This window comes from Heterodontus francisci, chromosome 3 (genome assembly GCF_036365525.1).
Source record: "Heterodontus francisci isolate sHetFra1 chromosome 3, sHetFra1.hap1, whole genome shotgun sequence".
NCBI lineage: Eukaryota > Metazoa > Chordata > Chondrichthyes > Heterodontiformes > Heterodontidae > Heterodontus > Heterodontus francisci.
In genome coordinates, this window is record NC_090373.1 from 31877857 (window position 1) to 31891121 (window position 13265).

At 44.6% G+C, this 13265-nt stretch overlaps 1 protein-coding gene across 1 annotated transcript in view; it reads right to left on the reverse strand.

The window, feature by feature from the left end:
• Positions 1-13265, reverse strand: part of LOC137366750 (pecanex-like protein 1) — a 329693-nt gene that overhangs the window by 112808 nt on the left and 203620 nt on the right. The window lies entirely within an intron of this gene.

Below are 13265 nucleotides of genomic sequence, written 5' to 3' on the forward strand. Positions count from 1 at the left end.
GGGAAATCCAGAACAAGGAGGCAAGATCTTAAAATTAGAGCCAGGCCAATTAGGATTGAAATCAGGAAGTACTTCTTCAAACAAAAAAAAGGTAATGAAAATCTGAAACTCCCTCCCTCAAAAGGCTGTGGATCAATTGAAATTTTCAAGTCTGAGTGTGGTAGATTTTTGTTGGGTAAAGGGTACCAAGGAATATGGGGCAAAGATAGATAAATTAAATCGAGGTACAAATCAGCCATGATCTAACTGAATGGCAAAGCAGGCTGGAGGGACTGAATGGCTTGCTCCTGTTCCTACATTGCAGTGACTCCTTATAGGTTGCAAGTATTAGACATTTAAATGTTGGGGTCAGAATAACTTGGGAATACGTGCAAATGCAAAATTGTACTGGGATGTTCATATCTTGGCTGACCCAAACACATTCTGTTCTAACAGCTCCTGTCACCAGGAAACAATTATGCAGTTTTTGCCGAAGTTTTGTCTACATTTTTTTTAGTTTCACAACATAATCACAATTTAAATCTATGCCATAGCCTTTTACATTTTTAATCTTCATACTGCATGGAAGGCAAATAAAGCAGTTGTTCAATTCTAATTACTTATAAAGTAACTTCTTTTCAATTAAAGACTTTTTCTTTTAGAGGTTGAAAATAAAGTTGTGAAAAAGGGAATGCTTATTAGACCTCCTCTGAATCCATCTTTTGTTTCTTTATTTGTCCCATTACCTTTTGCCTTAATTACCATCCCTTTTGTCATTTAATCTCTCCTACCTTCCACTCTATCAAAGACCTTACATTTTGTTTTTCCCTCCCCTCCCCTCCTTTCTCTGCCTCTGTCTGTTTCTATTGCCACAGATGCTGCCTGGCCTGCTGAGTCTTTCCAGCATTTTCTGTTTCTATTTCAGATTTCCAGCATTCTCAGCATTTTGCTTTTGGAGGGTTGTTTTGTTCGAGATTTTAAAAAAGTTTTAGAACATGAAAACAGTCTATAAATTCACAAACTACAGTCAGAAATTGCACTTGTATAGCGCCTTCAAGGTAGAGAAGTGTTTCAAGGTGCTTTGCAAAGAGCGGCAGGGTGTCAAGCAGGAGTTTGAGAAAGGGTTGGGGAGGTGACTGAAGATGTGGTGAATAAGAGTGGGGAGAGATATGACAAGGTGCGGCATATTTTATAAAGGTTGCCATTCCTGATTGGCTTCCAGTAACCTCAGCTGGAATGAATTTGCAGATATGGGAGTGAGGGTCTGCTGCAGCCTGGTTGTGATGCCCCGACTTATATTCGACACCCTTCTTTGTTTAAAAAGGAAAAACTTGCACTTATATAGTGTCTTTCATGGCCTCGGGTTGTCCCAAAGCTCTATACAGCCAATCAAGTACTTTTCACTGCTATGATGTAGGAAAATGAAGCAGCCAATTTGCACACAGCAGGATCCCAAAAACAACAATGTGACAATGATTGAGGGATAAATACTGGCCAGGACACCAGGAACAGCTCCCTTGTTGTTCTTCGAAATAGTGCACAGAATTTTTTTTACATTAAATGACAGTTAAATGCAAAAGAAGGAGAATCAGAGCAGTTTTTTGACAGCACCTCCCAAACCCGCAACCTCTATCAGCTAGAACAGGGGTGTCCAACCTTTTCGCATGGGGGATCACATTACAATTTTTGTCCTACATAGGGGTCCGGTGAGAAAATTTCAGTGAGATAAAGGGATTAAAATTTTATCTTACTATTAATCAAAACAACAACAAATGTGCATTTTTGTGAAGAAACTTTAAATTTATTGACACTTTCTCGTCACTATGTTGAACACTGATTTAGTAACATATCTGGCATTGCTTTTGCTTGCATAAGTACTCAATCTCTGCCCGCACACTTGATGTAGCAATGTGGAGTTATCCGGATAGATGCCCATGTCACGAGTGATCTTGATCTCTCTCTCCCCTCGCTGCGTCCATCTCTCTCACCCTTTCTATCTGTCTCTCTCCCCTCTCTCTCGGTCTCCCTTTCTCTATCTCTCTCTCTCTCTGCTGTCTCCCTCTCTCCCCACTGTCTGGCTCTCTCTCCCTTCTCTCTCTCTCCCCATCTCCCTGCTCTCTCTCTCTGTCGCTCTCACCCACCCCACCCCCAGCTCTCTCTGTTGCTCTCTCCCCCTCCCCAGGTCTCTCTGTTTCACTCTCCCCCCCGCTCTCTCTCACTCCCCACTGCCCGTCTGTGCACTCAGCGTAAATGTGGATAATAGAGGCAGGCTGTGAATGCTGCCTGTCAGTTGGGCACAGCCATGTTGTGTAGGAGTGGGGTCCTGACAAACCTATAGCTGCCCACCGAGGTGCCTGCTAATCTGGCAGTTTACATCCATGGGCTGGATGGAAACCTTTGGAGGGCCGGATTCCGGCCCTTGGGTCATATATTGGACAAGCATGACCTAGAAGGGCAAGGGCAGCAGGTGCATGGGACCTTCAAGTTCCCCTCCAAGCCACACACCATCCTGACTTGGAACTATATTGCTGTTCCTTCACTGTCGCTGGGCCAAAATCCTGGAACTCCCTATTTAACATTACTACGAAAGCACCTTCACCACACTGACTGCAGCGGTTCAAGAAGGCAGCTCACCACCACCTTCTCAACAGCAATTAGGAATGGGGAATAAATGCTGGTCTTGCCAGTGATGCCCACATCCCATGGATGAATTAAAAAAGTTTAATTTCCAATTGAAAGGTTATAATTATCAGAATAGACTGAACAGCCTGGGACTCTTATCTCTAAAAAAGAGAAGACTGAGCAGTGACCTGAGAGAAGTCTTCAAGATTATGAAAGGGTTTGGCAGGGTAGACATAGAGAGGATGTTTATACTTGTACGGGAGTCCAGAACTAGGGGCCTTAAAAAGTGAGTCACTCCAATAGGGAATTTGGAAGAAACCTCTTTACCTAGGAAGTGGAACTTGCGAGCATATAAAGTGGCTGAGGCGATTAGCACAGATGCATTTAAGGGGAAGCTAGATAAACACATGAGGGAGAAAGGAAGGGAAGGATATGCTGATCGGGTGAGATGAAGTAGGTGGGAGAAGGGTCATATGCAGCATAAATACCGCATGGACCAGTTGGTTCAAATGTACTGTTTCTATGCTGTAAATACTATGTGATCCTCTGTCTAACTCCAAATATAGATGACAGATTAGATACATGTGCAAACAGTACTTCTTTATGATATGAACACCTGTGTACACGAGGCATTCAATGTGGAATATATTACTAGCAGGACTTGCTTGGTCCCATGCAATTATAGGATAAATGTTAGACTCAGTGCTGCAGTGCTGAATAAAATGCAGATTCATCTAATAAAATAAATGGAGGATAGTGGAAATGGATCCTTCACAGTGAATTCATAGCTAGACACTAGATAGTAACTTTGTCAAGCACATTGATTTGGTGAATCATTGATTCTGCACCTTTTGCAGTATTACCAATTAAGAATTTATAGAAGAATGTGAGTTTAGTGTAGGAAGTGCAGGTCGATAGCAAATTTTAAAAATAATTCACTTTGCAATATGATGCAGGTTTTATATACGTCTAAACTTTGAAACATAACAGATTCAATTTATAAGTAGCTTTTATTTTGTTATTCATTTCTCATTTTTGTTTTGCTAATACCTCTCTTTCAATATTTCTTTTTAAAAATCTGCAAACATCACCCTTTTTTCTGTCAACTCCCGCACCCATCATCAGTCACACGAGAGAGAACATTTGTGTACGTATGTTTCGCTATCATTTGCTTGTCACGGCAACCAGATGTCGGTGTTCACAGCTCCCTACAGACCAGCTGAGGAATAAAATAAAAATTCTTTGGAAAGTCAGCTAGAGTAAAATGTGCAAGGCTGATCCTAATGCAGAATATTTCATCTCGATTTCCGCCCTCCCATGAAAGCTTGGAATGGCCATTTCACGTTTATTGAGGATTTATTATTAAGTTGGGGGGGGGGGGGGGGGGTTTGGTGGAAAAATAAGCAACAGAAATAAAAAGAATCTACTGCATTTCTCTTCCCACTTAATACTAAGGAGTGGGAGTTCAAACAATGAGTTCTGTCACAGCATTAATCTGCAGAGCTATCATCTGCAAATTAACCTTTAATTAAGAGTTTTCAGAAGCCAGCACCATGTGGTTACCATAGCAACTGAAAGCGTTATCCCCCCTCCCCACCCCAGTATGTCTCAGTAATTTAATAACTGCTAATTAGTTTCAGTAACACACGAATATGAGTCACTCCTTCTGCCAAAGAAGTGTTTGTGAAAATACCTTCACACAATCCTTAAACGAAAGCTTTTTGCAGTTGATATGTACATGAGCAATTACCCAAATCCAAACTTAAAAGCTCAACGTGCTCTATAAGTCTGACTTTTATTTTTAAAGTGGGTACAGCTGTTTTATTCGTGCCTTTATATGGTCAGGTTAGCCTCTATAGCTTTGTATCCGCGTATGACTGCAGATAGTAATTAAGTTAAAAATAAAATCCTTGAGAGACTTTGAGCGGGTGCGTATTGATCACGGTGGTACTCATCATTGTGAGGCTGGTTTTTTTCGTTTTATGGGAGCCTGCTAAGTGTCTCAAACTGTCCCTCAGATATCATTAGTGGGGTTGCAGGGCAGTGGGGTACTGTACCTATGCATTTTCCTGTATGCGGAAACCGGAAAAGGGCATTTTGCCTCTCAAGCCTGTTCCGTCATTCTGTTAGAATACAGTTGACATGTACCATAACTTCATTTTCCCCTCTTTGTTCCATATCCCTTGATACCCTTATCCAGCAAAAATCCATTGATCTCAGCTTTGAAATTTTCAATTGACCAGCAGCATCCACTATAAGCACTGGGGCATAAGCTAAAGATACGAATTCGTGCTAATTCCAAATCTATCAATCTTTGTGCTGAATTCCAAAGGATTTGTTTTAAATAATTGAGGTTTATTGAATGAGCAACTTATTTTTTTTCTCTTATACATGGCCACTTGTGTCACCTCGTGAGCTAATTACCAGATCCCCTCCCCACAACACACCAGACAGGATCAAAAGCAGCCTGGCCATTGAGGAGCAGGTTAAGGTCTTAATGTTTCACGGTCACTGTTTGACACTCATCTACCTGCGGTGTCTGCCCATCACCTTCACCCAATGTCAGCACTGCAGAGACAAGGGAGCAGAAATGGGCCCCTCCCTCCACTGTTCCGTCTGAGCAGAGTCACTTACTGCTCATGTTTAAAAGTAAAAATAGAATATACAGCATAGAAACAGACCATTCAGCTCAACTGTTCTGTGCTGGTGTTTATGCTCCACACGAGCTTCTTCCCACCTCTCTGTATCTAACCCTGTCGGCATATCCTTCTATTCCATTCTCCCTCATCTGTTTATCTAGCTTCTCCTCAAATGCATCTTTGCTACTTGCCTCAACCAATCTTGGTAACAAATTCCACATTTTAACAACTAAAGAAGTTTCTCCTGAATTCCCTATTGGATTTATTAGTGACTAACTTCTATTTATATAATAAAAGCAAAATACTGCAGATGCTGGAAATCTGAAATAAAAACAAGAAATGCTGGAAATACTCAGCAGGTCTGGCATCATCTGTGGAGAGAGAAGCAGAGTTAACGTTTCAAGTCGGTGACCCTTCATCAGAACTGGCAAAGGTTAGAAATGTAATAGATTTTTTTAAGTTTAGTTTAGTTTAGAGATACAGCACTGAAACAGGCCCTTCGGCCCACCAAGTCTGTGCCAACCATCAACCACCCATTTATACTAATCCCACACTAATTCCACATTCCTACCACATCCCCATATTTCCCTACCACCTACCTATACTAGGGGCAATTGCTAATGGCCAATTTACCTATCAACCTGCAAGTCTTTGGCATGTGGGAGGAAACCGGAACACCCAGAGGAAACCCACGCAGACACAGGGAGAACTTGCAAACTCCACACAGGCAGTACCCAGAATCGAACCCGGGTCGCTGGAGCTGTGAGGCTGCAGTGCTAACCACTGCGCCACTGTGCAAGTAAAGTGGGGATGGGGCAAGAGATCACCAAAGAGATGGTGTTGACAGGACACGGTCACAGAGAATAACCGACCAGAAGGTCATGCTGCAAAGGCAAACGGTATGTTAATGGTGTGGTGAAAGACAAAGCATTAGTACAGAGAGGGTGTTAATTGACCGAAAAATTAACAGCCTGGCCCCAAGAACAAACGTGATAAAAAATCAGTGGGTAGGCACAGTAAGAAACAAACTAAAATAAAATAAACAAATTAAAAAGAAAAAATAACTAAAAATAAAAATAAATGCTCTGAAATTATTGAACTCAATGTTCAGTCCGGCAGGCTGTAGCATGCCTAATCAGTCAATGAGGTGCTGTTCCTCAAGCTTGTGTTGATGTTCACTGGAACACTGCAGTAATCCCAGGACAGAGGTGTGGGCATGAGATGGCCAGCAAACGGAAGCTTGGAGTCATGCTTTCGGACTGAGCGAACTCTTCTATTTATGGCCTCCTAGTTCTGATCTCCCGCACAGTGGAAACAGTTTCACCATGTCTACCCTATCAAACCCCATCATTATTTTAAAGATCTCTGTCTGGTCATCCCTCAAATTTTCAAATAACAGTTATAGTTATAATAGTCAGTTATATTCTTTTTATTTTATGTTAATCATGTTCTAGTCCTTCTGGGGCTAGAAGTTTGAAGCCACGTTGAATAAATGAGCCAGAGACTGACTAACCCCATCTCCTACTATCTGAGCACAGACCAGGATAGTGGCTGGTCGCTTACTGAGAACCAAGGACTGTTTAGAAACCAAAAATTGCTGAGAGGGGTTAGGACACAGACAGTGAAGGTGGGAATAAAGAAAGAGAACGAATGATCCCTTTTACTTGCTCTTGTCTCATACAATCTGTCCCCCGGGCAAAAGCTAGGGTTCACCTTAAGTCATGCATAACTTCAATTTCCTTCACTCCCTGAGTTAGTGAGGAAGTTAATTATCGAGTGGTGAAATCTCCTCAACACAGCTAGTGAGTGCCCTCTGCTGGATAACTCAGGAACACAAGGAGAGGAATCAGTGTGTGAAAATGTTGGGGGGAGAGACTTTCATCCTTTCATTCTGGCTGTTGCACTTCAGCTGGGTGGAGAGCTGAGGTGTCATTCTGGCAGGGAGGATTGGACCCGCCTGAATAGAACTAATGGGTGATTTGCCAACTACCAGATTTGCCTCTCCAGGATCCACCCTAGGACAGGCTTAGCAGCCAGGCAAGAAGGATTGGAAAACCTGCTGCATGGAGTATTGATTAAACTCTGTTAAAATAAAGGCTTGCATTTCTATAGCACCTTTCACAACCTCAAGACATCTCAAAGTATTTTACAGCCAGTGAAGTACTTCTGAAGTGTAGTCACTGTTGTAGGAAACACAGCAGCCAATTTATGCACAGCAAGATCCCACAAACAGCAATGAGATCACGACCAGCTAATCAGTTTTAGTGACTTTGGTTGAGGGATAAATTATTGGCCAGAACAGCAGGGAGAACTCCCCTGGTTTTGTTCAAATGCAGTCCTGGGATTTCACTGCATCTCACTGGTCACTGATGCCCTCTTTTCCAGAGCTGGACAGCACATTCATTTAATGACAGACATGGCCTCACAGGGACAGAAGGCACTGGGTTTCACCTCCATCACAGGATTCCACAGGTGCAGGGCATCATTGATTGAACCCATGTGGCCATCAAAGCACCCAGCAACTAGCCAGTGAGATGCATCAACAGGAAGGGCTTCCATTCCATAAATGTCCAACTGGTCTGCGATCACAACAACAGCTTCCTCTATATGTGCACTCGCTTTCCTGGCAGCTGCCATGACTCCTACATCCTTCGCCAGTCAGGCTGCCTCAGATCTTCACTCCAACCTCCAAATTGCTTGGATGGATCCTAGGGGACAAGGGATATCCCTTGAAGAGATGGCTAATGACCACTCTACAGGAGCCCCAGACAGAGGCACACACAGAGGCGATACAACCAATGCCACTGCTCAGTAGAACAACAATTGAGCAAGCCATCAGACTTCTTAAGATGCGATTCCAGGGCCTGGACAAGTCGGGTGACACCTCCAATACCCTTCTGCAAGAGTCTCGGTCATTGTGGTGGTCTGCTGCGCTCTCCATTACATGATCTTCCAGAGAGGTGTGGACCTTGAGGACAATGAGGCCTTGGAAGAAGACAGCTCATTGGAGGAGGAGCTTAAGCTGGAGGTGAGAGAGGAGGAAGAAAAGGATGTGGAGGGAAACAACACTGAACAGAGAGGTGCCCCTGCTGCATGATGAGGTGGCCTCCTCCTGCCACCCTGTGGGAGGAGGACCTCCCTCCTCTCCCTCATGGCCTCCAGCATTCGATCCAGATCAGCATCGATGAAGTGGGGAGTTGCCCTGCCCCAGGTGCCTGGACTCCGGCTCCCCAGTGACATCACGATTCTCTCTGGTGCACTGGAAGGCTTTGGCACAGGATTTACTTTTATTTTTTCATGGGATGTGAGCGTCACTGCAAGGCCAGCATTTGTTCTACTTGTCCTTGAGAAGGCAGCGGTGAGCCACCTTCTTGAACCACTGCTGTCCATGTGGTGTAGGTACACCAACAGTGTTGTCAGGAAGGGAGTTCCAGGATTTTGACCCAGCAACAGTGAAGGGATGACAATGTAGTTCCAAGTCAAGATGGTGTGTGACTTGGAGGGGAACCTGCAGGTGGTGGTGTTCCCATGCATCTGCTGCCCTTGTCCCTCTAGGTGGTAGAGGTCACAGGTTTGGAAGGTGCTGTCGAAGGAGCCTTGGTGAGTTGTTGCAGTGCATCTTGTAGATGGCATACACTGCTGCCACTATGTGTCAGTGGTGAAGGGAGTGAATGTTGGAGGTGATGGATGGGGTGCCAATCAAGCGGGCTGCTTTGTCCTAGATGGTGTCGAGCTTCTTGAATGTTGTTGGAGCTGCACCCATCCAGGCAAGTGGAGAGTATTCCATCACACTCCTGACTTGTGCCTTTTAGATGGTGGACAGGATTTGGGGAGTCAGCCTCAGTGATGGCTGCCGTGGGAGTCTAAATAAGTCTCACACTCATCTGACCCACCCCCAATCCCACCCACACTGGCTTTTAGTGGACAGGAATCCCAATTAGGAGTTTACCAACACAGAAATTTTAACTTTAATCTGCTCCCCCCCACCCAGAGACAGTTTTTAACCCAAAAGCAATCTTGGCTCCTGTTTCCCACCTCTGTAGTGAAAATTAAGCCCTCTGTGTGTGCTTAACGGTTTAAGGACACCACCCAATCCCTAGCTATCCCACCTGACTTTCACCTAGCCAGGTGGGACTGATAGGTATTAAGTGGCACAATGCTAAAAGTCATTGAAATATACCCGAATCTGAAAGGTTCAATTTGACACCAAATTGTCGTTAATTTGTGAATACTGCTACTTTTCACACCCAACAAACTTGACCTACTAAAATGCAGCTTTTGCAAAACCAGCTGATTAAGGAGATGGAATCATTGGCGCTAAATAATCACTGTGAATTTCAGTCTTTGTACAGCTCCCCTGCATATGAACTCTGCAAGGTGTGAAATGCACAGGAACTAACAAACTGCAAATGAATGCAATTAGAAGATTGGTGTCAACTGCCAACATTTGACTCCAGAACAATTGATACTGGCACAGGGTACAGTCGAAATTGGTCTATTTACCAATCTATCCCTCGTACAAAATATATCCTCATATCCTACACAGACTATTCACCAGCATAACCCACCATACGAACTCTTCACCATGATTTGGCGCATGGACTATTCACTTTCATATCCCATACGGAATATTCACCATCATATCCCCCACGGATTATTCATGATCATATCCCACCACACGGCCTATTCACAATCATATCCCATACGGAATATTCACCATTGTATCCCACCACATGGGCTATTCACTATCGAAGAAGGGTCACTGACCCGAAACGTTAACTCTGCTTCTCTTTTCACAGATGCTGCCAGACCTGCTGAGTGGTTCCAGCATTTCTTGTTTTTATTTCAGATTTCCAGCATCCGCAGTATTTTGCTTTTATCTATTCACTATCATATTCCCCCATGGACTACTCAGCATTATATCACAACACCTGGACTATTCACCATCAAATCCCATGCTGCATATTCACCATCACATCCCACCACACGGACTATCCGGCATCATATCTGGCACAAGAACAACAGATTTTATTAATACAACACCTTTACTGTAGCGAAATGTCTCAAGGCATTTTACAGGAGCGATAGCAAACAAAATGTGACACTGAGCACATTAGGAGATATTAGGGCAGATGACCAAAAACTTGATCAGAGAGAAAGGAAAAAAAAGACAAACTTGCATTTATATAGCTTCTTTTTATGACCACAGGATGCCCCAAGTACTTTACAGCCAATGAAGTACTTTTGAAATGTAGTCATTGTTGTAATGTAGGAAACACGGCAGCCAATTTGCAAGCTCTCACATGAGCAGATAATCTATTTTTGTGATGTTGATTGAGGGATAAACATTGTCCAGCAGACCGGGGATAATTCCCCAGCTCTTCTTCGAAATAGTGCCATGGGATGTTTTATGTCCACTTGAGGGGGCAGACAGGAACTCAGCTTAACATCTTATTCGTAAGACAGCACATCCAACAGTACAGCACTCCCTCAGTCCTGCACTGGAGTGTCAGCTGGGATTATGGACACAGGTCTTTGGAGCAGGACATGATTTCCTAACCTTCAGACTCAGAGGCGAGAATTCCAGTGCTTAGGGCCCAGAAAGTTGACAGCACGGCCACCAATGGTGAAGTGATTAAAATCGGGGATGTTCAAGAGGCCAGAATTGGAGTAGCGGAAGGATGTGGAGCTGGAGGAGATTACAGGGATGGGGAGGGGAGAGGCCATGGAGGGATTGGAATGCAAGGCTGAGAATTTTAACCAAGGCTGTCATGAGGTCTGGAGCCGAGTGGCCCTGGGGAAACCCAAACTGAGCATTGGTGAGCAGGTTGCTGCTGCGCAAGTGTGACTTGATCACACTGTCAACAACACTTTCCATCACTTTTCTGATGATCGTGAGCAGACTGTTGGGGCAGTAATTGGTCGGTTTGGATTTGTCCTGCTTTTTGTGGACTGGACATATCTGGGCAATTTTCCACATTGTTGGGTAGATGCCAGGAATGTAGCTGTACTGGAACAGCTTGGCGAGGGATGTGGCTAGTTCTGGAGCACAAGTCTTCAGTACTACAACCAGGATGTTGACAGGGCCCACAGCTTTTGCAGTATCTAGTCCCTTCAGCCATTTCTTGATTATCACGTGGAATGAAACGAATTGGCTGAAGATTGGCATCTGTGGTGGTGGGACTCTCAGGAGGAGGCTGAGATGGATCATCTACTCGGCACTTCTGGCTGAAGATGGATGTGAATGTTTCAGCCTTGATGTGGTGGTCTCCCCCATCGTTGAGGATGGGGATATTTGTGGAGCCGCCTCCTCCCATTAGTTCTTTAGTTGTCCACCACCATTCATGACTGGATGTGGCAGGACTGCAGAGCTTAGATCTGATCTGTTAGTTGTGGGATTGCTTTGCTCTGTCCATTGCATGCCGCTTCCGCTGTTTAGCATGCATGTAGTCCTGTATCACAGCTTCACCAGGTTGGCACCTTATTTTTAGGAATGCCTGGTTTTGCTCCTGACATGCTCTCCTACACTCCTCATTGAACCAAGGTTGGTCCCCTCTCTTGATGTTAAAGGTAGTGTGAGGGATATGCCGGACCATGAGGTTACAGGTTGTGGTTGAATACAATATTTTTTAAATTTGTTCATGGGTTGTGGGCTGCTGCTGATGGCCCACAGTGCCTCATGGATAGCCAGTTTTGTGCTGCTAGATCTACTCTGAATCTATCCCATTTAGCACGTCGGAGGATACCCTCAGTGTGAAGACAGCACTCGGTCTCCACAAGGCCTGTGTAGTGGTCATTCCTACCAATACTGACATGGACAGATGCATCTGTAACAGGTTGATTTGTGAGGACGATGTCAAGTAGTTTTCTCCCTCATGTTGGTTTCCATACCAACTGCTGCAGGCCCAGTCTGGCACATATTTCCTTCAGGACTTGGCCAGCTAGGTCAGTAGTGGTGCTATCGAGCCACTCTTGGTGATGAACATTGAAGTTCCCCACCCAGAGTACGTTCTGTGCCCTTGCTACCCTCAGTGCTTCTTCCAATTGGTTTTCAAGATGGAGAAGCACTGATTCATCAGCCAAGGGGTGGGGGAGGGGGGTAGGTAATCAGAAGGAAGTTTCCTTGGCCGTGTTTGATCTGATGCCATGAGACGTCATGGGGTCCAGAATCAAACCCAGGGCCACTCCCTCTCTACTGTGCCGCCACCTCTGATTTATTTATTTAGAGATACAGCACTAAAACAGGTCCTTCGGCCCACCGAGTCTGTGCCGACCAACAACCATCCATTTATACTAATCCTACATTAATCCCATATTCCTACTACATCTCCACCATTCTCCTTCCACCTACCTACACTAGGGGCAATTTACAATGACCAATTTACCTACCAACTTGCAAGTCTTCAGCTGTGGGAGGAAACCGGAGCACCCGGCGGAAACCCACTCAGTCACAGGGAGAACTTGCAAACTCCGCACAGGCAGTACCCAGAACTGAACCCGAGTCGCTGGAGCTGTGAGGCTGCGGTGCTAACCACTGTGCCACTTGGTCTGTCCTGCCAGTGCAATGGGACATACCCAGGGGAATTGCTGCAGGTGTCTGGGACATTGATTGTAAGGCTTTAAATGTCAGGCTGTTGCTTGACTGGTCTGTGGGTCAGCTCTCTCAGTTTTGGCACAAGTCCCAGATGTCAGTGAGAAGGACTTTGCAGGGTGTGTCTTTGTTGTTTCCGGTGCCTAGGGCCATGCCGGGTCGTCTGTCCGGTTTTATTATTTTTTGAATTGACACTCGGCCATTTTAGAGGGCAGTTAAGAGTCAACCACATTGCTGTGGATCTGGAGTCACATGTAGGCCAGAATAAGTAATGACAGCAGATTTCCTTTCCTAAAGGGTATTAGACAATCAGATGGGTTTTTACAACAATCCGGCAACTTCATGATCACCATTGCGGATTTATTAATTAATTTAATTTAAATTCCATCAGTTGCCGTGGTGGGATTTGAACCAGTGTCTCTGGGATATTAGTC